Raw genomic sequence first — 27437 nt, forward strand, 5'->3', positions numbered from 1 at the left:
TTGTGTTATTGTAGGCGAACTCAGCCATTGGTAACAGGGAGACCCAGTCGTCTTGAGAGAAGGACGAAAAACAGCGAAGGTACTGTTCCAGTGTCTGATTCGTCCTCTCGGTCTGACCGTTGGTCTGCGGGTGGTAGGCTGAGGACATGCAAAGATCGATCTTCAGCGTTCCACAGAGCGCCCTCCAAAATCTTGAGGTGAACTGCACCCCCCTATCAGATGTGATGTTGGCGGGGATGCCATGAAGTCTCACTATTTCTTTCACAAAGGCGTTAGCTGTCTCTGCGGCTGAGGGAGTGCCCTTCATGGGCAAGAAGTGAGCCATCTTAGTGAGTCTATCGACTACAACAAAGATCGTTGTATGGTTCTCCGAAGGGGGAAGTTCGACGATAAAATCCATGGAGATCATCCTCCATGGTCTATCAGGAACAGGTAGCGGTCTTAGTAGGCCCCAGGCTCTTGACTTTTCGCCCTTACTCCGAATACAGGTGGCACAAGCCTGTACATACCTCTTGCAGTCGTCCTTCATCCGTGGCCACCAGAAAGTACGCCTGAGTAATTCCAGGGTCTTGAATACCCCAAAGTGGCCAGCCAGAGGGTGGTCATGACAGGAGGCCAGAACCAGGGTCCGAACTGCCTGGGGGACAAAGATCCTGTTCCCATGCCACAGAAGGTCATTGTTGGAGGACAACGAGGCACCGGGTGGAGGTGTAGCGTCTATGGAGGCCCGCTTGACTTGAGACACCACATCTCCTTGGAGTAGAAGAAAGTTTCCAGCAGAAAGAATGGTATCGGTAGGTGGCGAGTTTTCCGGCTGACTAAACATGCGGGATAAAGCGTCTGGCTTCGTATTCTTGGATCCGGGACAGTAAGTGATGTGGAATACAAATCTTGAAAAAAAAAGTGCCCACCTGGCCTGACGAGGCTTCAATCTCTTAGCTGTCTTTAAATATTCCAGGTTTTTGTGGTCCGTATAGACCAGGATTGGATGGATAGCCCCCTCCAGCAGGTAGCGCCACTCCTCGAGTGCAGACTTGATTGCTAATAGCTCGCGATCACCGACGTCGTAATTTCTTTCGGCCTCTGATAATTTGCGAGAAAAGAAAGCAACCGGATGGAGTAAGGACTTGGGTCCCTGCCTCTGGGAAAGTATAGCTCCGACTGCTACTTCTGAAGCATCAACTTCGAGGGTATACGGTAGAGCAGGATCGGGGTGTTTCAGGACCGAGGCTGAGACAAACAAATCCTTCAGGGTTTTGAAGGCCTCTTGTGCTTCGGGGGTCCAACGGAACCTTTGGCCCTGCTTGGTCAGCCCGGTAATGGGGGCGATAATAGAGGAGAATCCCTTTATGAACTTACGATAGAAGTTAGCGAAGCCCACAAATCGCTGAACTCCCTTCCTATCGGAGGGGGCAGGCCAGTCCTGGATTGCGGAGACCTTCTGGGGGTCCATCTCTACCCCTCTAACCGAGATGACCAGGCCGAGGAACTGAATACTCTCCTTTTCAAAAACAAATTTTTCGGGCTTGGCGTACAAGCCGTGAAGGCGGAGGCGGGTCAGAACCTTCTTAACATGCTCCCTGTGGGTGGCTAGAGTGGAGGAAAAAATTAGGATGTCATCCAGGTAAATAATCACAAACAAATCAAGATAATCTCTAAAAATGTAATTGACAAAATGCTGGAACGTGGCTGGGGCATTACACAACCCGAATGGCATCACTAAGTATTCGTAGTGTCCGAAGCGGGTACGGAAGGCTGTTTTCCATTCATCACCCTTTCTGATACGGACGAGGTTGTAGGCACCCCGAAGATCCAGCTTTGTGAACAACTTAGCGGAACCCAGTCTCTGGAAAAGTTCAGGTACTAACGGCAGGGGGTAGCGATTTTTAATGGTGATCTTGTTTAGAGCCCGATAGTCCACACATGGGCGCAGGGAGTGGTCCTTCTTTTCCACTAAGAAAATCCCAGCGCCGGCTGGGGAGGTAGAGGGTCGGATAAATCCTTTTTCAAGGTTATCGTCCAAGTAGGACTTCAGGGTACTCAGTTCAGATTCGGATAGGGGGAAGATTCTTCCGAAGGGGATTTCTGCCCCCGGAAGCAGTTCAATAGGGCAATCATATGGCCTATGGGGAGGAAGAGTCTCTGCCCCCTTCTTACTGAAGACATCCAGAAAAGCATGGTATTCCTTAGGTACAGCTTGTCGGGTTTCATCATCCGATTCCAGACAGAGAATGACCGAGGAGTCCCCGTTGGGAGTCGGGCAGCAATGCTGGTGGCAGTAGTCCGAGGGAAATTCAATTATTCCGGTGGCCCAATCAATGCGTGGGTTGTGTGCCTTCAACCAAGGCATACCTAGAATGATGGGGAACAGAGGAGACTGGATGACGTCTAGGCAAAGGAGTTCTTGGTGAGTCCCGGCGATGACAGCGGATAGGGGACTAGTCTCCTGGGTTTCTGGTCCTGATCCCAAGGTAGACCCGTCAGCCAGGTATACCGAGAGCCCCCTCTCTCTCGGTCTAAGGGGAATCCTGTTTTTTCGGGCAAAGGACGAGTCTACAAAGCCACTGCATGCCCCGGAGTCAATAACTGCGTGGGTTGAGACAGTCCTTCCTGGAAGCTGTAAGAGAACAGGAACAGCCAGATGAGAGATGTTATCAGACAACACAGGTGAGGGAACAGGTGGAACAAGGAGGCACTTACGCATCTTAGCTGGGCAAGAGCGAACAAAGTGCCCTGGTTCTCCGCAGTATAGACAGAGGTTGTTGACCCGGCGACGTTGACGTTCTTCTGGAGTCAGAGATGGGCGGAGTAGCCCCAGCTGCATGGGTTTCGGGGTGTCCAATGTGGATGCGACTGGAACAGGAGGAGTTGGGTGACTAGGCACCCGTGGTAGCATCCAGATCGGATGAGTAGTTGTGGAAGAACGTTCTTGGCGGCGCTCCCTCAAACGCCTGTCAATCTGGACAGAGGTGTCTATCAGGGCTTCCAAAGTCTCAGGGACACCCACACGTGCCAACTCATCCTTCAGAGCCTAGGAGAGGCCCATGCGGAACTGATACCGCAGGGCCGCGTTGTTCCAGTCTGTGTCTGCACTCCATCGTCGGGACTCTGAGACGTAGTCTTCCACGGGTCTGCGACCTTGTTGCAGGGCATGTAAGGCTGCTTCTGCGGTTGCGGCGAGTTGGGGATCCTCATAGAGTCTGGACATTGCCTGGAAGAAGGTGTCCATGGAGTCTAAGGTTGGGTCCTTCCGTTCCAACAGACGGTGTGCCCAGGCCTGGGGTTCGTCTGTTAGCAGAGAGATGACAAATCCCACTTTCGTCGCCTCAAGGGAGAAGGTCCTGGGTTGTAGGGCGAAATAGAGTTCGCAGGAGTTGCGGAAAGCCCTGAACTTGTTCCGGTCCCCGCGAATCGTTCCGGAGTTGGGACCCTGGGTTCGGGTGGCAACATCACGACTGACGGCGGAGCATGGGCCCCAGGAGCAACTGGTGCAGAAGCGGATAGCGCCTGGACTTGTTCCTCCAGTCTACCGTAACCTTCCTGTAGACTCTTAACTGCCTGGGTAAGACCAGCCAGGTGGTGGCAGAGCTCATCCATGGGGGAGGCTCCCTGCGCAGGCTCGGACATGGCTGTCCAGTACTGTCACGTACCTAGTAGTTGAGCCTGGAATTCAGGGAGCGGCCCCTCGTATCCCCTGGCTAATGAACTCCTGGAGATGGAGACAGGTATTCAAAAGTTCAGGGGGCACAAGTGCCTGGCAGGTAGGACTGGTCCGGATAAGCAGCTGGGCACCGACAGCGAGTGGGTAGAGCTGATGGTACTTGACTGTAGCAGGCAGGCACAAGTGCGGAGACTGGCAGGCAGGTGGACGTCAGGAAATACAGGAACCCCAACAGGTAAACAGGAACAGCAGAGTCGGGTGCAGGCCGGGTCAGCAGGAATCGATCAGCAAGGTACAAGAGGATGAGGCAGAGACGTGGTCAGACAAGCAGAGGTCGTAGGCAGGCAGCAACGGATCAGGGTCAAAGAACAAGCCGGGTATCAAGAATCAAGGTAACAGGTACTGGTACAGGAAGCAAGGTCACGGACACGCTGTTGACTGGACAGCATGGATGGAAGGGAGCCAGTGCCTTAAGAAGACCTTAGGGCGCCAAACGGTCGTACGAAGGGTCAGCGCGCCCCCGCGAGTAGACGTGCTCCCGTTCGTGACCCACGTGCGTGCGCGCGCTCGTTCGTGTTGACGCGAGTGCGATCGTTAGCTTTAGCGCGCGTCAACGGGAAACGACGGGCTCTCCACAACAGGTTTCTACGGGTAAGTCTCCTGTGTACGGCCGAAACGTCCGAGTGATCGTGACAGGCGGTCTGGTGGTATTGGATAAGTCACGTTATGTTAAGGAGATGAACAGACTGTTGAGTGATGTCACCACTTACAGTCGGTTACTAGGGGACCCTACCTCCAAATATAAAAAAGAGCTTACACAGATTATAGATGAGGGTTTCTCTTTGAACATTTTAAATCAAAAGGAGAGGGAATTTATGATCCCACTAGCACCACGTATCCCTATAATATACCAACTACCTAAAATACATAAGGACCATGTGAATCCACCAGGCCGCCCGATTGTCAGTGGTATAGATTCCATCACTACGAGGATAGGGAAATATATAGATTACTATCTCCAGCCCCTAGTGAGAGGTGTACCATCTTATCTACAAGATACAGGTGATACCATTCGACTATTAGAGAATATACAGTACCATGATGATCTCATTCTAGTCACAGCCGATGTATCTGCCCTATATACTTGTATCCCACAGCACTTGGGTTTGAGCGCTGTGGAGTTATTTCTTTCAAGGGACCCAACACTCCCTGTGATACACAGAAATTTTCTTATGCAACTTTTAGAGTTTGCCACCTCTCACAATTATTTCTGGTTCCAGGGCATCTTTTATACCCAGATCAAAGGCGTTGCCATGGGGGCTAAATACGCACCCAGCTTGGCCAATTTATTTATGGCCCAATGGGAGGAGGATGTCGTCTATGCCCTGAACAGGCCTGAATTGTTACTGTAGGCAAGATACATAGACGACATCCTCCTCCTATGGAGAGGTAGTCGGTCATCTTTAGATGCCTTCATGGCAACCCTTAACAACAACGATCGTGGTATTAATTTGACCTTTGAAGCCAGCACTACCAACATACATTTCCTGGATTTGGAAATCACAGTAGTACAGAAACGCCTAGTCTTGAGAACTTTTTTTAAACCAACTGACAGGAACGGGTACATCCCTGTAGACAGCTGCCATCACCAACAATGGCTCAAATCTGTTCCACGTGGCCAATTCCTCCGACTAAGGCGTAACTGCACTAATGACAGTGATTTTATTGCCCAATCCTATACTATCCGAAAGAGGTTCATAGACAAGTGTTACGACCCATGCGTTTTGGATGCTGATATTAAAACAGCTTTACAGACCAATAGGTCGTCCCTTGTCAAAAAGAAATCTAAAATAAAAACGAATGACAAATTCAAATGGTCATTCTTCACTACCTTCTCCATACAGCACAATGAGGTAAAGAAAATTATTAATAGGCATTGGAAGGTACTATGCAGTGATAAAATTTTAGGAGGAACAATCCCTGAGAAAGCTGGAATTATCTATAGGGGAGCTCGCTCGATACAAAGTGATATCTCCCCTAACGTAATAGACATCCCCAGACCTGTTCAGTTCTTTCCACAGAGCAAAGGGTATTTTCCGTGTAGAAAATGCAATGTCTGCATACATAACATGTTGGGTAAGCGGAAGAGTGACTCTTTCACATCCACAACTACCCAACGCAGGTATTCCATGAAACACTTTACCACTTGCACAACTAGATTTATAGTTTATTTGATTACATGCCCTTGCAACAAGCAATATGTTGGCCGCACTATTCGGAGTTTCTCTATTAGAGTAAATGAACATCTTACTAAAATAAAAAAAGGCTGTGATAAACACACGGTCCGGAGACATTATCTTGAACAACACAATAGAGACCCTACAGGCACACGTTTTCAGATCATAGACAAATTTGTTCCAAGCTGGAGGGGGGATCCATGCCTACGGGGGGTGTTGCACCTCGAGACGTTCTGGATATACGAATTGAGGTGCTACTCCCCCCATGGCATGAATACAGACTGGGACATTAACAGTTTTATTAATCAGGCCTAAATAATCTGGGTTTGGGTTAATATTTCCCTATCCATATTGTTTTTTGCTTTCATATTTCACATTCATCACTTTTTATTTTCATACACCATACTTATTTTTACCACTGATATGGTTAATATTTAATTGTTTGTGAGTTATGGTTCTTTTGAACGTGTGCCGCATATATTTGGCACACTTTGTGACTCTTCTTGAGCCCACAGTGGTTTGTTTCGCTCCCACTGAACTTACCCCAACATGGTCATTCATGTTCACTTTTATTTAATAGTTACTGTTTTACAGTTATTTACACGCGTTTGAATTACTGTTTAATTTACATCATAAATACATACTACTATGCGCAGTATTGTACTGCTCCTGTGAGACACAAGAGATTTAAGTTAGTACCATGTTATTTTGGGACATCTTGTACCTGTTTTATTGTGCGTTGTGCGTGTCTCTGTTGTCTATGCCCCATTGCCGGTTAATTTATTTCCCCTGCTCTGGGGCAAATGACGCGCATCTTTACATTGTTTGTCTGGCTTCCGTAGTTTTAGAAGCATACTATATGGATTTGTGGTAACTTTTTTCGTTACCTATAAATTTTTTTCCCTTCTCTTGTTATGAGAGCCTCAGTGCTCAATTCGGGATTTGTTGTTCCTTTGGCGTCCTCCTCCCCATGACAACGGTTCTAGTTAGGGGACTGGTTGCCATGGTTTCGATCCAGCCGGTGACGTGTTTTGACGCGACATTATTGCGTCACACGCTCCGGCTATCTCGACTGGGGATCACGGCGTACGCCGTGCTGCGGGATTGGAGGCGTGCACGTCGTGGCCTTTTGGCGCGAAGTTTGCACGCTCCTCCCCGCCCCTCCTCCCTGTATGTATGCCATGCGAGGTTGACGCGACACGTGATTGTTTGACGTGCGCGTCTTAACCTCGTGGCGTGAAAGATGTACGCCTCTTTTAGATCCTCCCCTCACGGCGACGCAGTGTGTGAACCTGTGATTGGTGGAGGCAGGATAAGCGTCCCAAGGGTCAGGATGTAATTACGTCATATGACCGGGACGTAGCTAATACACATCCCACACAGCATTAGTTGCTATGGCAACCCATATACATCTCGTTTTAGCTGCACATCGCCAGCTGGTTATGGTCTGGTTATGGTCACCAAGATCCATCTAATTACATATAAAGGCAGATCACGATCAGCCACTGCTACCATAACATATATAGATCCATCTTGATATAACACAACTGTGAGTAAATAATTCTAAGTGGCCGATTCACAGCGCATATGGTGACAATGTTGTATGTTTGGTGGCCATGTTTTATGTGTTAGACATAGCGCTGCATTTGTACCGGTTTTGTATTGGTTTCCTCTGGCTACAGAGGTATAAGTGAACAAAACGTACGTGATATGTTTTTTGATATTTGTGCTCTTGTGAAATCTAATTCGAGTAGCTAGGCCATTGTATGAGTGGTTATTATTTCATATGGATAATGGATTGTTTATATGAATCTGTATACTATGATTGAGTAAGCCCTTTTATAGTCTGCTATGATTGTTTAGTCTATTTGTAAGGGGTTGTCTCAGATTAGAGTCTCCGCCTTTTTTTTTTAGGGGGAGCTGATTTTTTTTTCATTCATGAAAGTGTTTTTTTTTTCCCCAAAAAAAAAAATCACGTTTGAAAAATTGCTGCGCAAATACCTTGCGATATAAAATGCCTGTTACAATCCCCGGCATTTTTTTCCCTAGGGTCTCTGCTAATTATATATATAATGTTTGGGGGTTCTGAGTAATTTTCTGGCAAAAAAAATTATGATTTTTACATGTAGGAGAGGAGTGCTGGAATTTGTGTGGTATAGAAATGGTTAAAGTCACCTCACGTTCTTCAGCTGTGGGGGGAAAGGGGTTTAGACTGTCCAACATTCATGTTTACTTAAGGAGAAGATTATCCTCTAATTGCTATGCAATCGTTTCAGAGTATTCTATTCCCCTCTCCTGTCAAAGTTTCTTCAAGCTATAAATATTCGGAAAACACCCCCTTGACTGCATTATTGGGGCCAGAGTGGATGAACCAATGAATAAACGCTTATTGCGATTTTTTTTATTTAATTTTTTTACCAAAAATATGTAGAAGAATATGTATCTGCCTAAACTGAGGAAAAAACTTTTTTTATATATATTTTTTTGGGGGAATATTTATTATAGCAAAAAGTAAAAAATATGTTTTCAAAATTGTCACTCTTTTTGTTTATAGCACAAAAAATAAAAACCGCAGAGGTGATCAAATACCACCAAAAGAAAGCTCTATCTGTGGGAACAAAAAGAACATCAATTTTGTTTGGGAGCCACGTTGCACGACCGTGCAATTGTCAGTTAAAGCGACGCAGTGCCGAATCGCAAAAAGTGCTCCGATCTTTGGCCAGCAAAATGGTCCGGGGCTGAAGTGGTTAATGTATTTATTATTCGTATTATATACCCAAAAGGGGAAGCTCTGCTTGTCTGCCTCCTCCCCCCTCCACTGCAACAATTGGCACCTTTTGGGGGACATGAGGGAGCGGGTACCTGGGGGGTAGGTTGGCCCCCCTCCTCCTTCCCCCTCAGCTGGTCCATTCACAGAGCACAGTGCGCTTCGCACATGTGCAGTAGGGAGCCGGCTGTGAAGCCACAAGGCTTTACTTTACTGTAGATAGATAGATAGATAGATAGATAGATAGATAGATAGATAGATAGATAGATAGATAGATAGATAGATAGATAGATAGATAGATAGATAGATAGATAGATAGATAGTTAGATAGATAAATAGATGTGAGGACACCGCTGGATTCCTGGACAGGTAAGTGTCCTAATATTAAAAGTCAGCAGTTACAATATTTGTAGCTGCTGAATTTTCACTTTTTCTGAAGGAGCTCCCCTTTAACTTTCAACATTGGGCGCAAAGAGAGCTGGAAATAACCCCCTCCCCCCCCCCCCCCCCCCCCCCCGCACCTAGTGTACAATAATAACATCAATCCTTTTGACATTATAAACAAAATTGCATTTACAAGATGTGTAGAAAGAAATCTGCTGGTGAGAAGCCGACAGCAGGAGGCAGAAGTGACGGCTCTCTGTGGGCCAGCAGAGGAGATCTATCCGCAGTAAAGAACATCCCAATGTCTGTCTGGATGGCATGAAAAGCCACTAACAGGAGAAAAGCCTTCCATATCCTGACAACCCAGCGTGCTCCAGAGATGTGAATATCTCCTGGGTGGAAAGAAGAGTCGGGGGTGCCAGACATTGTGTTTCGGGGGTTCCACCTCCTTTGTCAAGTTTAGAGGTTGTCATAGAATGTGAGCGTCTTTACATCATATAACAGCCGGGAAAGTCACCAAGCCATACAATATAATGGGAAATACAAACAAATACAGAAAAGGCTGATACAACTGGAAACTGTTGACATGCTTATAAAAAAGGGTTGTAAACAATATTTTTGTCTATTGGAATTGTGATTTTTTTATTTTCTTAAGAAAAGCTGAAATCTAGATATGACTTCTATTGCATAGTTCTATTGGTCCATATTGAATATTTGTAGGTGTCATCAGCCTCTCATTGATGTGTATGAGGCTTCCCGACCGCAGCTCTTTGCAGAAATACTGCTGAGTCTCCTGTGATCATTTCTGCTCTGCCCCCAACCACATGTGTTTATACCCACCTAAAATACCACTAAAGACTAAACTTTCTTTGATTTGGATAGAGAGGAGAGGGATTCCACCAACTGTCACATTGTGTTTTGCTGTCTGCGCCCCGTTAGATTTGTCCTCTCTATTTGTCCTGCTGACTATTATCAAAAGTGAAAGTGAAAATAGTTCCATATTTAGGGATATCCCCGGAATAGGAATAGAAGGTAAATCTTCCAAAGGGGACATTAGTTCTGATGATCCCGGCAACAAGCAGGGATTCTCTTACTTTGGGGGATTTATTTTCACTTCCTGTTTGTCTATGGGACAGGGAGTGAATGGGATTTCTAATGGGACACAGAAGACAAGAAAAACCTGACAGGGGTTATAACCCTCCCTTACCCTTACCAAAATGAAAAACAAAGTTTTGCCTTAAAGTGATTATAAGGGGTCTTTTTTTCAGTAGCAAACATGTTATACTTACCTGCTCTGTGCAATGGGTTTGCACAGAACATCCCCGATCCTCCTTTTCTGGGGTCCCCCACCAGTGCTTTGGGCTCTTCCTCTTCTCCGTGTGCTACCATAGGACGCAGCTTGCTATGGTGACACATGCGGGCTGACACACACAGTACGGCTTGGCCCTGTCCTCACTCCCTCATCACTGGATTGGATTGGCAGCATCAGAAGCCAGGAGCCGAGTCCAGTGAGAAGAGAGCGGAGAGTGCCACTGCTCTCGGGCACAGCGGAGAATTGAGTTTGGGCTCCGGTAAGTATTTAGGGGAGTTGGGACTGAGCTGCACATAAAAGGTTTTTTATCTTACTGCAGAGAATGTGATAAGGCCAAAAACCTGAAGCCTTTACAACTAAGTTCTACTGTAATGGAATAATTGCTAAAACACAACACTAGAGGGAGACACAGAACCCAATTGCTCAGAGAAATACAGGTGCAGCTCAAAAAATGGAAATATAAATCAAAAAGTTCATTTATTTCAGTAATTCAATTCAAAAAGTGAAACTCCTATAGTATATAGATTTATTACACACAATATATTTCAATCATTTATTTATATTCATTTCGATGATTATGGCTTACAGTTAGTGAAACCCCAACATTCAGTGTCTCAGAAAATTAGAATATTACATAAAACCAATAAAAAAAAGATTTTTAATACAGAAATGTTGTCTTACTGAAAAGTATGTCCATGTACAGTATATTATACACTCAGTACTTGGTCGGGGCTCCTTTTGTATAAATTACGGCATCAATGCGGCGTGGCATGGGGGGTGATCAGCCTGTGGCACTGCTGAGGTGTTATAGAAGCCCAGGTTGCTTTTATAGCGTCCTTCAACTTGTCTGCATTGTTGGGTCTGGTGTCTCTCATCTTCCTCTTCACAATACCCCACAGGTTTTCTATGGGGTTTAGGTCAGGCGAGTTTGCTGGCCAATCAAGCACAGTGATACCATGATTATTAAACCAGGTATTGGTACTTATGGCAGTGTGGGAGGTGCCAAGTCCTGCTGGGAAATGAAATCAGCATCTCCATAAAGCTGATCAGCAGAGGGAAGCATGAAGTGCTGGAGAATCTCCTGGTAGAGGGCGGAGATGACTTTGGACTTGATAAAACACAGCAAACCAACCGCAGCAGATGACACGACTCCCCAAATCATCACTGACTGTGGAAAATTTACACTGGACCTCATGCAGCTTGGACTCTGTGCCTCTCCACTCCTCCTCCAGACTCTGGGGCTTTGACTTCCAAATAAAATGCAAAATTTACTTTCATCCGAAAAGAGGACTTTGGACCTCTGAGCAACAGTCCAGTCCTTTTTCTACTTAGCACAGACGCTTCTGATGTTGTCTCTGGTTAATCCTATAGATTACAGTAGGCAAGGGGACAATTTAAAATTTGGGCCATGTTTTTACCGCCCACATTGCTCCATTTGGTATTGTCCACACCCAGGACATTTGGTTGTTCAAATGATATATTGAACATGAGTCCCCCCTATAGATCGCAGAAGGCATAGGTTTAATTTAAAATTTGGGCTGTGTGTTTTTACCGCCCATACTCTTTACTGCCCATATTGTTTCATATGGTATTGTGCACACCCAGGACAGTTGGTTGTTCAAATTATATATTAAACACGAGTCCTCCCTATAGATCGATAGAAGGCATAGGTGTAATTTAAAAACGTGGGCGCTGTGTTTTTACCCTCCATACTGTTCCATATGGTATTGTGCACACCCAGGATAGTTGGTTGTTCAAATCATATATTGAGCATGAGCCCCCTCTATAGATCGCAGAAGGCATAGGCTTCATTTAAAATTTGAGCTGTATGTTTTTATTGCCCATATTGTTCCACATGATACTATGCACACCCAGGAGAGCTGGTCACTCATATATATTTACTAACTACGAGTCTCTCCTATAGAGTGCAGAACATATAGCGGTGATCCAAAATTTGGGCCGTGTTTTTACCGCCCATACTGCTCCATTTGTATACAAATTTATACACTGAAGATGAATTCATCTATCCAGTTAGGATCCACCGTGGTGTGGGACTCATACGGAACAGATAATCAGTGGATATCTTTGTTCTGTATGAATCATGTACCGTTGATTGATTTTGGTCAATTTTGTTTGGTTCTATACTCCTCCTTTTTCCATATCTATACCCTGACAGCTCCCCCGTGCTTTTCATTGATGTTCTTATTATGGGGTTCAGCTAAATGTATTTACATATCAATGTATTCAGGATAATGGAGTATAGCAAACATACATTCATCTTTAATCATTGGGATATAAATAGGTTGTAATGTTTTTACATTTGGATGTTTTCTAGGCAGTAGGGGGCGTTGTGCTCGTGTGTGTAAAGCCATCAATTTACTAACAGAAGCCATAAAATTGAAGCCACAGATTGTCATGTTGTATGCAGAAAGAACAAGTGTTTATGTGACGCTACAGAAGCCAAATGCTGCAATTGGTGACGGTGAGAAAGCTACAGCCATCAACCCCGACTCTGCTCAGCCATATAAATGGAGAGGCAAAGCACATAGGCTCCTTGGGCACTGGGAAGAATCTGCCCACGGCCCGGCCATGGCTTGTAAATTGGACTGTGATGAAGAAGCAAGTGAAATGTTGAAAGAAGTGCGACCCACGTGCACAGAGAATTGCAGAGCATCGGAGAAAATATGAAGGCAAACAGAAGGAAAGGCTGCTCAATGAAAGGAAAGAACATCTTAGGAAAGCCAAAGAGGAACATGAAAGAGCACAGAGGGAGGAAGAAGCCCGGCGTCAAGCAGGTGCAGAGCTTCCAGGTCTCCCAGGGGGGTTTCCTGGTGGCTTTGCCGGGATGCCAGGAGTCCGTGACATTCTCTCTGACCCAGAAGTTTTGGCTGCAATGCAGGATCCTGAAGTCATGGCTGCATTTCAAGATGGAGCTCAAAATCCAGCTAACATATCAAAGTATAACACCAACCCAAAAGTGATGAATCTGATCAGCAAACTATCCAGTAAATGTGGAGGAAGTGCATAAGGGTGTAAGAACATCTCAGACAGCGGCGAAAAAAGACGACTTCTTGGACTTTTTATGTACACATGGTGATTTTTTTTCATCTTATGCTTACAAAACAGTTTAGAAAATAAAGTATTGCAGATAATAAGGCCCCTTTCACACGGACGGATAGAATGGTGCTTTATGCTCTATTTTTTCTATTCGCACCGAACCGCATGTAACGAAATTGCAGCTAAACGCAGTTTGTGAATGGGGCCATAGGAAAGCATTGTGTGCTTTTAGCTGCGGTAGAAAACTAGAAAATCCGCAGCTAAAAGCACACAATGCTTTCCTATGGCCCCATTCACACACTGCGTTTAGCTGCGATTTCGTTACATGCGGTTCGGTGCAAATAGAAAAAATAGAATTGAATGCGCAGCTATATGCACATAACCGCAGGTAATCGCAGTCTTTTGTGTCAACTGCGGATAGCAGTGTGAGAAGGGATTCAAGGGACCAAAAAAATAAAATAAAAAAAAGGGTTGCTATGGGAATGACTATATTAGATAACTGCAACTGAACGCAACTGCACAGAAACGCACATAAACGCAGGTAATTGCACTGTACAAATGCAGCTGATCGCTGTGCCTGGAGTCTTGAATTTCACCGAAAAAAAATAAACATGCTAAACTGCGGCAGAACAGCCGTCCGTGTGAAAGCGGCCTATATAGGGATATACAAAATGTATCAGTTGGCTCAATGAACAGTTAATGTGTTTGAAAAACAATGGTATGCCTGTATTTTTTTATTTTTTTATCTCCTGATGGGTTTACTATAAGAATGTTATTTCTGTCAGCAATATTTGAAATGCAATAAAATATACCAATCTGAAAAAACACTACAGACCAAAAGTTTGGACACCCCTTCTCATTCAAAGAGTTTTCTTTATTTTCATGACTATGAAAATTGTAGATTCACACTGAAGGCATCAAAACTATGAAATAACACATGTGGAATTATATACTGAACAAAAAAGTGTGAAACAACTGAAAATATGTCTTATATTCTAGGTCAGTGATGGCGAACCTTGGCACCCCAGATGTTTTCGAACTACATTTCCCATGATGCTCCACTATGCTGCAGAGTGCCAAAGCATCATGGGAAATGTAGTTCTAAAACATCTGGGGTGCCAAGGTTCACCATCACTGTTCTAGGTTCTTCAAAGTAGCCACCTTTTGCTTTGATTACTGCTCCGCACACTCTCGGCATTCTGTTGTTGAGCTTCAAGAGGTCGTCACCTGAAATGGCTTTCCAACCGTCTTGAAGGAGTTCCCAGAGATTCTTAGCACTTTTTGGCTCTTTTGCCTTCACTCTGCGGTCCAGCTCACCCCAAACCATCTCGATTGGGTTCAGGTCCGGGGACGGTGGAGGCCAAGTCATCTGGTGCAGCCCCCCATCACTCTCCTTCTTAGTCAAATAGCCCTTACACAGCCTGGAGGTGTGTTTGGGGTCATTGTCCTGTTGAAAAATAAATGATGGTCCAACTAAACGCAAACCGGATGGAATAGCATGCCGCTGCAAAATGCTGTGGTAGCCATGCTGGTTCAGTATGCCTTCAATTTTGAATAAATCCCCAACAGTGTCACCAGCAAAGCACCCCCACACCATCACAAGTAATGAGCTAATTAGCTGATTAGAGCGTGACACCATCAGTCTACAACATTGAACTTTTTAACAATATTCTCCTTTTCTGAGATACTGAATTTTGGGTTTTCACTAACTGTAAGTCAAAATCATCAAAATTAGAAGAAATAAATGCTTGAAATATATCACTCTGTATGTAATAAATCTATATAATATATGGGTTTCACTTTTTGAATTGAATTAGTGAAATAAATTATCTTTTTGATTAAACGGTATTCACATTTTTTTTAGATGTACCTGTATGTGAGGATACAAAGTAGTTTACATTCCTAGTGCACCAAAATTATTTAAAAATATATAGTTATACGGGAAGTTGTTCTGGATTTTTGTGCATTCAAATAGTTCTGAAAAGCCTCCTAAACCAAATCTTTGGAGGACCTTTCCTGTATTTGTCTTTTTTACAATCTCACTAAAGTGCAATTTATTGAGTCTATAGAACTGGCTTCTGAGGATGTTATTCTTCCATTTTTCATGGTGACATTTATTTTCATGACGATAGAAATTCCCACTGGTGGGAAAAAAAAGAGAGCTCCTGTTCCCTTATAGCAGATTAAACAGCACTGTGCTTGTGCTGCCCAATCCATCTCTCTCTAAGCTGTAAAATACCTGGTTGATCCTGCCTGTTCCTGTATTTATCTCTATGTACTGACCACGGTAATCATGGTCAGGTTACATGTCACCATCATTCCTATCCTCTCCCTCTCAGCTCCTGTATGTGTCTCACCTCCTATAAGCCCCCCTCCCCCAACCACTTTAAAATGATTCCTGGACAGAATCATTCTGTTCATGAAAAAGTTGTAAGTTCAAAAAATTAGAGACACAGGGTTACCTACATGCCTAAATCTCAAGCCAAGTGTGTTATTGTTACAATAAAGTAAAAAAGGGAGAATGGTCTGTGAGACCCAGGGCCGGCGCTACCATAAGACAGCTTGACCACTTGGCGACCAGCTTCCGCCAATATGTGGCAGTGCCAGGTCAGTTCTATTGTGCGAATCTCCGTACTGGTACAGGTGTTCGTTTTAATAGATATAGCAAACATGCCCACAGTGCCGGAGCCGATGCACGTGGCCGACGGCCACCGACCACCCACAATCGCTCTACAGAGAGGCAGAACGGGGATCTACCAATGTAAACAAAGCAAATCCCCATTCTGTCAGGGGATTACAGCGAGATTGTCTGTTCCTAGTGATCAGGAACAGCAATCCCTCTCTACACCCCGTCAGTCCACTCCCCCCACAGTTAGAAACACCTCCCTAGGACACATTCAACACCTTCCCTGCCAGTGTCATTTATACAGTAATCAGTGGTGCATTTTTATATAGCTCTGATCGCTGTATGAAGGGCACTGGTCCCAAAAACGTGTCCCATCTGTCCACCGCAATGTCGCAGTCCCACTAAAAATTACTAGTAAAAAAAAAAAAAGCGCCATAAATATATGCCTTGTTTTGTAAAAGCTATAACTTTTGTGCAAGCCAATCAATATACGCTTATTGCAATTTTTTTTATCAAAAATATGTAGTAAATTACATTTTGGCCTAAACTGATGAATAAATTCATTTTTTTTTACGTTTTTTGGCAGATATTTATTATAGCAAAAAGTAAAAATTATATTTTTTTCTTCAAATATGTATTTTTTTGTTTATAGCACAAAAAATAAAAACTGCAGAGGTAATCAAATACCACCAAGAGAAAGCTCTATTTGTGGGGAAAAAAGGACATCAATTTTGTTTCGGTACAACGTCGCACGACCGCGCAATTGTCAGTTGAAATAACACAGTGCCATATTGAAAAAAAATGGCCTGGTCATTAAGGGGAGTAAATCCATCTGGGGCTAAGGTGGTTAAGCAATCACCATAGGGCACCAACCACTTGGCGGGGATTCTGATTTTTACAGTGCTGCAGACATGTGGGGTTTTTGCACTTTAGTAAAGCCGACTGTCGGCTTTCATGTGCTGTGTAGCCGCCATCACTTTCACCACTCCCGTGATGTGCCGCCATTCCCACCCTCCATGTTCACCGGGCTCTGCTGTCCCACTGCAGATCTCATTCTCCAGAATCAGCGCTGGGGGAAGCAGCTGGTGGAACACGGTCTGTGTTCCATTAGCTGCAGTGGATTAGAAAGGAGACATCCAGGGTCTAATAGACCCTAGGTGTCTCCATAAAGAGAACTTATTCACCTATTCACTTAGTCACCTATATACTATCACATAGGGGGCTATTGGTCCCGTATATGATAGCAATAAATGTTATGTAAAAATAAATAAAAATGTGGCAAAATGCACCTTTGCCCAAGTAGACATAATTCTTGCACCGACCCTGGTGAGACCTTATTCCAGATCAGGGTTTCTCAACTCCAGTCCTCAACGCCCCCCGACAGGTCATGTTTTCAGGCTTTCCATTATTTTGCACAGGTGATTTGATCAGTTTCACTGCCTTAGTAATTACCACAGCCGTTCCATCTGAGGGAAATCCTGAAAACATGACCTGTTGGGGCGCCTTGAGGACTGGAGTTGAGAAACACTGTCCCAGATGATCCCTATCTCATCTATATACTGTATATCCCAAAGTATATAATTGTAGTGCTTACACCTGAAGGAACCATTGATGTACGGGTCCCCTGATTTCAGGTGACAATGACCTTTCTAGCAATGACACACCCTCTGACACACCTAGGCTAAATAAGGAGGATGTATTTGGGAAATACTCCCAACAAGACAACGAACACATGATGGCAATAGCAATAAACAACAGATATTATTTGTGGTGTTGTGCCAAATTACTATGAAAACCAAGTGTCTCTGCACCTGAACCCTGAAACGAGGAAAGTCATAATTATTGGGGACGATACTGAAAGCTAAAAGGTCCTTCAGCCTCTCTAGTCTCTCCCACTGGCCAGTGTACTAGCTATCCTTGGGGCACAAAGTTTCTACATTGGAGTGCTTAGATATAAGTGGATCTCATACCGGGAGACACCTCGTCCAGGGGGGTAAATACTCAAATTGTATTCCAAAGCAAGGTGGCACTGTCCCTTTAAGACATGGATAAGAAAGTTGATGCCCCCAGCCTCTCACCTGTCATTGGCTAAAAGGATAAGTTTACCATTGGAACATACATGTTACACCCATATTTAGGGTGTAACATGTTTCAGTACCTTCCCCACTAACCCCTCACACCTAGGGTTGCCACCTTTTCTTCAAGTCAAACCAGAACACTTTAGCGGCGCACAGCAATATTTTTATTTTTTTTGTATAAAATATACATATATTTAGCTAATACCATTTGTAATCATATGATGTTAATAAAAATAGCCCCCCTTCACATCAGAGTCCACAGAGTTCCACTTTTACATCTGAACACAGAGTTCCCTTTCACTGTAAGGGGGGACTCTGCAGACACTGATGTAAGGGAGAACTCAGAGAAGCCTGATTTAAGGAGGAGGAACACTGAGAACTCTGTAAGGGAGAGCACTGTGACCTCTGGTGTAAAGAGGAACTCTGATGTAAGGGGTGCTCTGAGAACCCTGAGTTACCTTAGTGTAGTCACTCAGAGGCAGGGGAGAGAAGGGGGAGACTTCACTAACAGACAGGGATGGATGGTAAGCTCACTCACCCTTTTGCAGTCAGCACCTCTCATCCAGATGTATCTGAGGGTGCTGGACTTCAAATTTCCAGCCCCCGCTTTTCTTTTCTGAGGTACAGCACCGGGGATTGGAGTGTAGGCAGACAAGGAGGGTTGGGGTGGGACGAAGAGGTATAGATTGAGCCCTCTCTCCTCTCCCGTCTGTGTGTGTGTGTTGGGGGGGATTGTTAGTGCTGGCTTTGGTCAGCATGAAAGAGAATGTAACACACTCTCAGCTTAGATAACTGCAGCCAGCAACCCTGCTGGGAAGCCATAGTCCAGTCTAAATAATGTGTCCGGGTTTCAGGCAGTCTGAAACCCGGACACATGATTCCAAACCCAAACTGTCCGGGTAAATCCCAGACAGGTGGCAACCCTACTCACACCCCTCTCCCCCTTCACCCACACAGCCATGTCATTCATTCACAGGAATATGTCCTGTTCTATCTGCCACCTCAGCAGATGGCTTCTCAATGGATTGTGAGGGCACTGAACATCGCCTTTAAGTCTCCTTCTGCTCTCTAGTGTAAGAAACTGGAGGTGGTGACTTTCAACCCAGTAATGATGATCTCTAATGGAACCAATGACACCCCTTTTGTCCAACTCACAGGGTTTTCCTGATGTTGACGGACATCTCATTGACACTGCTGCCAACACTCACAACAGGCAACTCTCCACCCCTGCAGCCCAGTGTCTGGTCACCTCACACATCCCACATGAGACTGCCCAGGCCCGGGCTTCTCTTTCCCTTTCTTCCTCCTGCAGCTCTCTGTCCTCTGGGAACTTGTAGTCCCATCCAGCACTTGGCTTACTAGAGGATATCTCCTGGGGACTACACCCTACTCCAAGGAGCTTCCAGCAGTCTGTTTTGTCTTTTAGGCTGGATTCACACCTATGGCATTTTTAGTGCTTTTTGCATTTTGCAGATTTGCACTACAGAACGTGTTCCATAGGAAACCATGGTAAATGGACTGTAGTGCAAATCTGAAAAATGCAAAAAGCACAAAAAATGCCATAGGTGTAAATTAAGCCTTAGGCTGCTCATTAGTCAGGCACAGGGTCCCTTGCAAACTGGGGTGGTGGGACGGGCAAGAAATGGCCAGCAGCCAATCAGAATCCTCCTGGCTGATTGCTCGGGGTGGGTCCTGCCCCTCGCCTGCACTAACAGCTAATCAGTGCTCAGTCCTTCTTCCTCCCTGGAGCTGCTACTCAAGCAGGGAGCATTGCTTGGCAGGAGCTAGGGCCCGTTTGCACTGCCTGCACACTAAACTGCAGCGGTTTAGTGAGTAGGCAGCTCTCCATTCTGGATGCAGTGAGTGGGCAGCAGGGGGCAGTGTGATGTGCGTTTTAGCGCATCGCACAGTTCCCTTATTTGTTTCAAATTTATTTGAAGTGCACAAAGTAAGACTTCATTCATGTCACTGCACAACAGAGCTGTGCATTGCCCTGCAGTACAGTAAAATGTAATCCCTTCCTGTACCCTGCAATAAAATTCTGCATGCTTGCATTTTATTGCAGTGTACTGCACTGCACTGACATGTGAACAGGACACATAGAAAACAATTGTTTTAGGCGGGTCCTTGCGGTGATTTGCATTTATCCAGTGCGGTAAAACAAAAGTCAGTGCACTATTTGTGAACAGAGCCTTAAGGATCCCATCCCAATGCTACACAATTATGTCACCAGGGCCGGCGCTACCACTAGGCGAACTAGGCAGCTGCCTAGGGCGCACTGCCGCCTAGGGCGCCCGGCCGCTGGTGAGTCCACTCCCTCTCTCCCTCAGCAACTAACTCAACAGGCAGCTGCTCTGCTCCCAAGTCCCTCCATAGAGTGTCAGAGGCACTTGCACAGCAGCGGCAGAGGAATGTAGGAAGGAGAGAAAACATCCCCTGCACCCCTGATCATCACAGTGCCACTGCCAGTGAGTGTGACCTGTGTGTGTACCACCGCACACAGTCACGTCATTACCGCTCAACTCCGGCCTGTGTCTGATGTACCGCTCTTCCTCCGCTACAGCCAGCCACCTCTGCGCCTTTGCCTTTCTACCCAGTGCTGTGTCCATACGTCACATGATTCCCCCCCCCCCGTCCTGGAGGCTGCTCTTTTTTCCCTCCTGTGTACACAGCGTGCAGGAATACTGCTGCCCCCCCCATCGTGGAGGCTCAGGCCGCTCTCCCACCTGACCTGGCCTGTCCTCCTGAACAATGGCAGGCATCATTGAACTTAATGGCAGCACTCCGGGCTTGGTGATAGTTGGAGCCTTAGCTTGCCTGGACTCACAGAGGCCAGGCAGCGTTTAACTGGCAGTGGCACGGTCAAGTTGTCAGATGCAGAGAGAGCTGCAGAGGTGAGTAGATCATACAGCTGCAGAGGTAAGTAGATCATACAGCTGCAGAGGTGAGCCCCAGTCACAGTCAGACCGTCACCTGGTGAGTAAAATTTTTCACTGACATGTATACAGATATAGTATACATTGTGGGTGCTGGTGAAGCTGCACATTGGCTGCACATTATGGACGCTGGTGAGGCTGTACATTGGCTGCACATTATGGACGCTGGTGAGGCTGTACATTGGCTGCACATTATGGACGCTGGTGAGGCTGTACATTGGCTGCACATTATGGGCACTGGTGAGGCTGTACATTATGAGTGCTGGTGAAACTGCACATTATGGACGCTGGTGAGACTGTCTATTGGCTGCACATTATGGACGCTGGAGAGGCTGTACATTATGAGTGCTGGTGAAGATACACATTATGGGCGCTGGTGAGGCTGTACATTGGCTGCACATTATGGGCGCTGGTGAGGCTGTACATTGGCTGCACATTATGGGCACTGGTGAGACTGTACATTGGCTGCACATTATGGCCACTGGTGAGGCTGCACATTATGGATGCTGGTGAGGCTACACATTGGCTGCACATTATGGGCATTGGTGAAACTGTACATTGGCTGCACATTATGGGCGCTGGTGAGGCTGTACATTGGCTGCACATTATGGGCACTGGTGAGACTGTACATTGGCTGCACATTATGGGCCCTGGTGAGACTGTACATTGGCTGCACATTATGGGCACTGGTGAGGCTGAACATTACGGGCGCTGGTGAGGCTGCTCATTGGCTGCACATTATGGGCACTGGTGAAGCTGCACATTGGCTGCACATTATGGGCGCTGGTGAAGCTGCACATTGGCTGCACATAATGGGCGCTGGTGAGGCTGCACATAATGGGCGCTGGTGAGGCTGCACATTATCGGCGCTGGTGAGGCTGAACATTACGGGTGCTGGTGAGGCTGAACATTACGGGTGCTGGTGAAGCTGCACATTGGCTGCACATTACGGGCGCTGGTGAGGCTGCACATTATGGGCGCTGGTGAGGCTGCACATTACGGGCGCTGGTGAGGCTGCACTTTATGGGTGCTCTTTGAATTATTTGATCCAAAAGCTGGTTTGGGGGCAAAACTGTAAAATTTCTACAATTAGCAGGTCTATCAAAGCGTTGCATACAAAATAGTAGCGGTCATTAAAAAGGTGGGGTATACATGGGCAGGGGTATTGCCAAGAGGGGGGGCGGCAAAATTAGGTTTCGCCTAGGGTGTCAAAAATCCTTGCACCAGCCCTGTCTGTCACAACAGGGATCACTATGCTATATATATATATATATTCGGAACCTGTAACTGGCATAGTAATTCCTTTTGTACAGTATTATAACAATAACACCCTTTGGCCTATTAATGGAGGCCCATTACTGGCCAGATCACAAGTGAAGACAAAGGAGAAAAAATAAATAAATAAATAAACGATTCTGCCACCACATCAAATGCTCGGTACACTGCAATATATTACATTTATGGTTTTGGGTTTAAGCCAAAAAAAAAAAAAAAAAAACATCTTTAAACCCACTAATCTTCATAAAAATAGTTGGTACTATGGCAAATGGAATGCGTAACTTCCTAAAAAGCCAGTTCTGTCGAAAAAAAATTGCACTTATACATGGATTATGTCACCCAAAATTAGATATAAGATGGTTGAAGAAGCTTTTTAAAATTATTTGGATAACCCCACATCCTACAAAAAGCCCTTACCAAAAAAGTATTTATTTCATTATTATATACCACAAATTTTCAATCGATAAAAAAAACTCAACTTTTTAGGCCCCCAACATCCCACAACAGCCAAGTATAAACTTTAAGTCCCCGTACACACGGTCGGAGATTTCGACAACCAAATCCGTCGGATTTTGTCCAAAACTGTTGCATACACACGGTCGGACTAAGTTGTCAAAAAATCCGATCTTTCAGAACGTGATGACGTAATTTCGTTACGATGGGACTATGTTCAGGCTAGTAGCCAGTAGCTTTGATGTAGGAATTTGATCTGAGCATGCGTGGCACTTGGTCCGATCAAAATTCTCTACACATGATCGGAGTATGTCCGATCGAACCAGTTAGTCGGGAATTATTTCCAACAAGTTTGAAAATTGGGTCCGACAGATATTCCGACGGAATCAGTCCGATGCATACCACACACCGTCGGATTATCCGACAACACGGTCCGATAGGACACATTCCGAAGGATTCTCCGACCGTGTGTACAAGGCTTAAGAGAACTCCTTATAAAGCCAAAAAGTTTGCATTTAGTAAAATAAAACATTCATAGTAGCCTCTCCATTGGTTTCCTTGATTAAATGGGAGGAAATGCAAAATCCGCTGACAGCCAGGGCTTTTATAACAAAAGAGACACTAGATGTCTCTTCTGTCAAAAAATCTCCCCCCTGCCTGTCAGCAGGTATGTGATCTGAGCCGCACATGCGCAGTTAAGACCACAGTTACGGCCCGTTCTGTGTGCCACGGCGATGTGACTCCCGTGCACATGTGCAGGAGTGATGTCACTGCTGCCTGGCCATTCAAGTGGCTAAAGATTTCAAACCTGGAAGGAAGACCGGGTGAAGATGGAAGCACCAGGGAGCCGTGACCGCACAGCATTGGAGGGCTCAGTTTATAGGTAAGTCTGTTATAATGTACTAGTATGAAGTGCATACTAGCACATTATGACAAAGTATTTGTTACCCTAAGGCCGCGTACACACGGGCGGATTGTCTGCCCAACTAAGTTCATCAGACAATCCGACAGACAGTCCGTCCAACTTTTGAATGAACGGACTTGACCACACACGATGAACAGACAGTCCGCCGAAAGCTTGCGCAATGACGTACGGCACGTACGACGGGACTAGAAATAGAAGGTCCAAGACACAGCAAAGCAACCTTTGGGCTCCTTCTGCTGACTTTGCGTTAGAAGTTTGGTTAGAGACGATTCGCGCTTTTCAGACTTCAGCTTAATTTGTCCGTTCACTGCGGCGCAGTCTACCTGTGAGGTTTGTATCTGTCTTTCGGTACGCGTGGATCAGTTGTACCTGTTATTAGGCGCTTCTGGTCCGCTCGTTTCTGGGTTTCAGGTCGTTCTTCATAGGTCTGGCTGTTCTTCAGTGCGTTCAGTTGAGCTTGTCTGTCCAGCCGACCGTTTCAAAGCCATGGAGAGTGGACGTACTCGGGAACGAGTTCGTGCTATATTGGGGCTTGGTGTTGGGGTTAATACTTTGACCCGAGCCCAGTCTGTGAACAGGGTGAGGACTCGGAGGAGTTCATGGACAAAGAATTGGTTGCGCCAGCGTGACCAATTCTCGCATATGCCTTTACTCCGTGAGATCCGTGAGAATAATCCTGATGATTTCAGGAATTATCTCAGGATGACGGACCCCGTTTTTCACCGTCTGCTGGCTTTGCTGACCCCTTATATCAGCAGGCAGGATACCTGCATGCGGCAAGCCATCACTCCGGAGCAGAGGCTCGTCGCCACGTTGCGCTACTTGGCGACAGGGAGAAGCCTTCAGGACCTCAAGTTCTCGACAGGCATCTCCCCCCAGGCTCTGGGGATCATTATTCCAGAGACCTGTTCTGCCATTATTCGGGTCCTGCAGAAGGAATATATGAAGGTAAGTTTGTTCTTTTAATATTGCATTATATGCATTATATGCATTGTATGTTTGTATTCATTTCATCATGACTTTTAATATCCATGACAGGAATATGATGTGAATGTCCCCTTTATATGAATGCATGCATTTTTTTTTTTGTTTTTTTTGGGGTTTTTTTGATGTTTTTTTTTTTTTTTTGGTGTCATTTTTTTTTAGCTTTTTACCTTTTTGTGTCCCACGTGCATATTTGCTTTCACTAACGTCCTCAGCATTCAATCCTGGGCCCCTATACACCCACAGCCGAGACTGTTCTTCTCTATAATTCATATTGTCAGCTCCATTGTACTATTTTACTGCCCCCCCCACCCTTTGTATACTCTTTGTATACTCTTTGTATACACCCTTTGTGTGTGTGTGTGTATATATATATATATATATATATATATGTATATATATATATATATATATATATGTATATATATATATATATATATATATATATATATATATATATGGATTGTCAACTCATTAATTAGTCACCCCACTCAAATTGGTTCCAGGTATTGTCTACTCATTAATTAGTCCCCCCACCCCACTCAAATTGGTTCCAGGTATTGTCTACTCATTAATTAGTCCCCCCACCCCACTCAAATTGGTTCCAGGTATTGTCTACTCATTAATTAGTCCCCCCACCCCACTCAAATTGGTTCCAGGTATTGTCTACTCATTAATTAGTCCCCCAACCCCACTCAAATTGGTTCCAGGTATTGTCTACTCATTAATTAGTCCCCCCACCCCACTCAAATTGGTTCCAGGTATTGTCTACTCATTAATTAGTCCCCCCACCCCACTCACCCACCTAACTTATGTCCCCTGGTCCATCAGAGGGCTGATTAATCTGTGAATTGGGCCGCCTATTTTTATTTTTTTTTTGCAGAAAAAAATTTGCAATATTTCTGTTGTTCCAAAATGTTTTTGAGTTTTATTTGTTATGAATTGTTTTTATTTAATTACAAATTTTTTTTTTCCCTGTGTTTGACTCCCCAGTTTCCTTCCACGCCACAGGAATGGCAGACTGTGGCTTCCCAATTCGCTGCCCGTTGGGACTTTCCCAACTGCGGAGGGGCGATCGACGGGAAACATGTGAGGATTGTGCCCCCACCCCATTCGGGGTCCTACTATTGGAATTATAAGGGGTTCCATAGTGTGGTGCTAATGGCGGTGGTGTCAGCACAATGTGACTTTCTTTATGTGGATGTGGGGAAGAACGGCCGGATGTCTGACGGAGGAGTCTTTAGGCAGACCGAGTTCTGCCACCGTCTCATCACTGGTGGCCTGGACTTGCCACCAGATGCCGAGAATGTGGAGGGTCTACCGTTTGTGTTTCTAGCTGATGATGCGTTCGGTCTGAGTGACCATCTGATGAAACCCTTCCCCCAAAGGACCCTCACCCCGGAGAGGAGGGTTTTTAATTACCGGCTGGCCAGAGCAAGAAGGGTTGTGGAGAGTGCCTTTGGCATTATGGCCAGCCGGTTCCGTCTGTTACTGACAGCGATCAACCTAGCAGAATATAAACTGAACTATGTGATTCTTTGCTGCTGCATTTTGCACAATTTTCTCCGCAAACTTTCAGGGAACCAGTACCTGCAGCCTATTGGGCCTGAGGCCGGACTAATATTACCAGAACTCACAGGGCTGGATCATGCCCTTCCTGGCTTAGCCCCCCAAACAGCACGTGAGGTGCGTGACCGCTATGTCAGCTATTTTAATGGTAGGGGGGCTATTCCAATGCCAGCTGAGCAATAAAAATTTATTTTTCTTGAAATATGTATTGTCTGTTCAAATTTTTAAGTTTGGTTCTTGTTTGCTTTTCACGGTGCTTGTCTCCTACATTCTCCTAATTCAGGGATATGCAATTGGCCGACCTCCAGCTGGTGCAAAACTAAAAGTCAATCATGCCTCTGGGTCTCATGCTTTTGGCTGTCAGTCTTGCTATGCTTCATGGGACTTGTAGTTCTGCAACAGCTGGATTTCCACTAATTGCATATTCCTGTCCTAGTGCATTTGTATTGCAAAGTGGTTTTTGCCAATAGTAAATAAGGCCCTTTGTGACAGAAAACACAAAATGACTTCCCAAACTGGTATTGAGTATTGAAAGAAGTAGACACACACACACACACACACATCTTTTTTTGGGATTTTTTAATAGTGCACATTACAACCAGTGCCTCTTTTTTAGATATTTTTCTTTTTGTTTTGTTTTTGTTTTTTTTTGTAATTTTTTTTTTTTTGGAAACATAGAAATATATAGATATATCTATATATAAAATACAATTATAAAAAAAAAATACATAAAATCGTATTTTTAACTATTTACAGAAAACAAGGGGTAAAGCCAAATTTTGAAGATGCACACCAAAAATTGGTAATGTCAACATGTGCTATGTACCATCATGAGTGATCAATGGACGTGTTTGGTGGGTGCAATCCCTTCCTCTCACATACTAGAATGAGGAAGGGTTTGCAAACACCAAATGCGTCCATTGCGATCCTCTGATGGCACATAGCACATGTTGACACACCGTGTGCATCTTCAAAATTTGGCCTCTAAAAACAATGTTGTAAAAACATTAAAAAAATTTTGGCAAGGAAATGAAGAACATGATATTTCGTTTTAGGGAAAAGGGGCGTAGATTCTCCCTAAAACATCGATCATGTTCTTCATTTCCTGCCTCATAGTGACCAGTTGCTGTTGCATGGCATGGATTTGGTGTTGCATGGCATGGATGTTGT

General features: G+C 45.1%; 3 protein-coding genes and 1 pseudogene across 4 annotated transcripts in view; all 4 read left to right on the forward strand.

Moving 5' to 3' along the window:
• Window positions 1-27437, forward strand: part of LOC143984050 (class I histocompatibility antigen, F10 alpha chain-like) — a 692198-nt gene that overhangs the window by 540587 nt on the left and 124174 nt on the right. The gene's annotated exons all lie outside the window — the stretch shown is intronic.
• The window catches only part of LOC143984059 (class I histocompatibility antigen, F10 alpha chain-like), a 682453-nt gene that overhangs the window by 527290 nt on the left and 127726 nt on the right, over window positions 1-27437 (forward strand). The gene's annotated exons all lie outside the window — the stretch shown is intronic.
• Window positions 1-27437, forward strand: part of LOC143984105 (class I histocompatibility antigen, F10 alpha chain-like) — a 907941-nt gene that overhangs the window by 124028 nt on the left and 756476 nt on the right. The window lies entirely within an intron of this gene.
• LOC143988997 (hsc70-interacting protein pseudogene) lies at window positions 12678-13407 on the forward strand (annotated as a pseudogene).

Source organism: Lithobates pipiens, unplaced genomic scaffold, assembly GCF_037356315.1.
Source record: "Lithobates pipiens isolate NorthernLeopardFrog02 unplaced genomic scaffold, aLitPip1_a1.2 Scaffold_1, whole genome shotgun sequence".
Classification (NCBI taxonomy): Eukaryota; Metazoa; Chordata; class Amphibia; order Anura; family Ranidae; genus Lithobates; species Lithobates pipiens.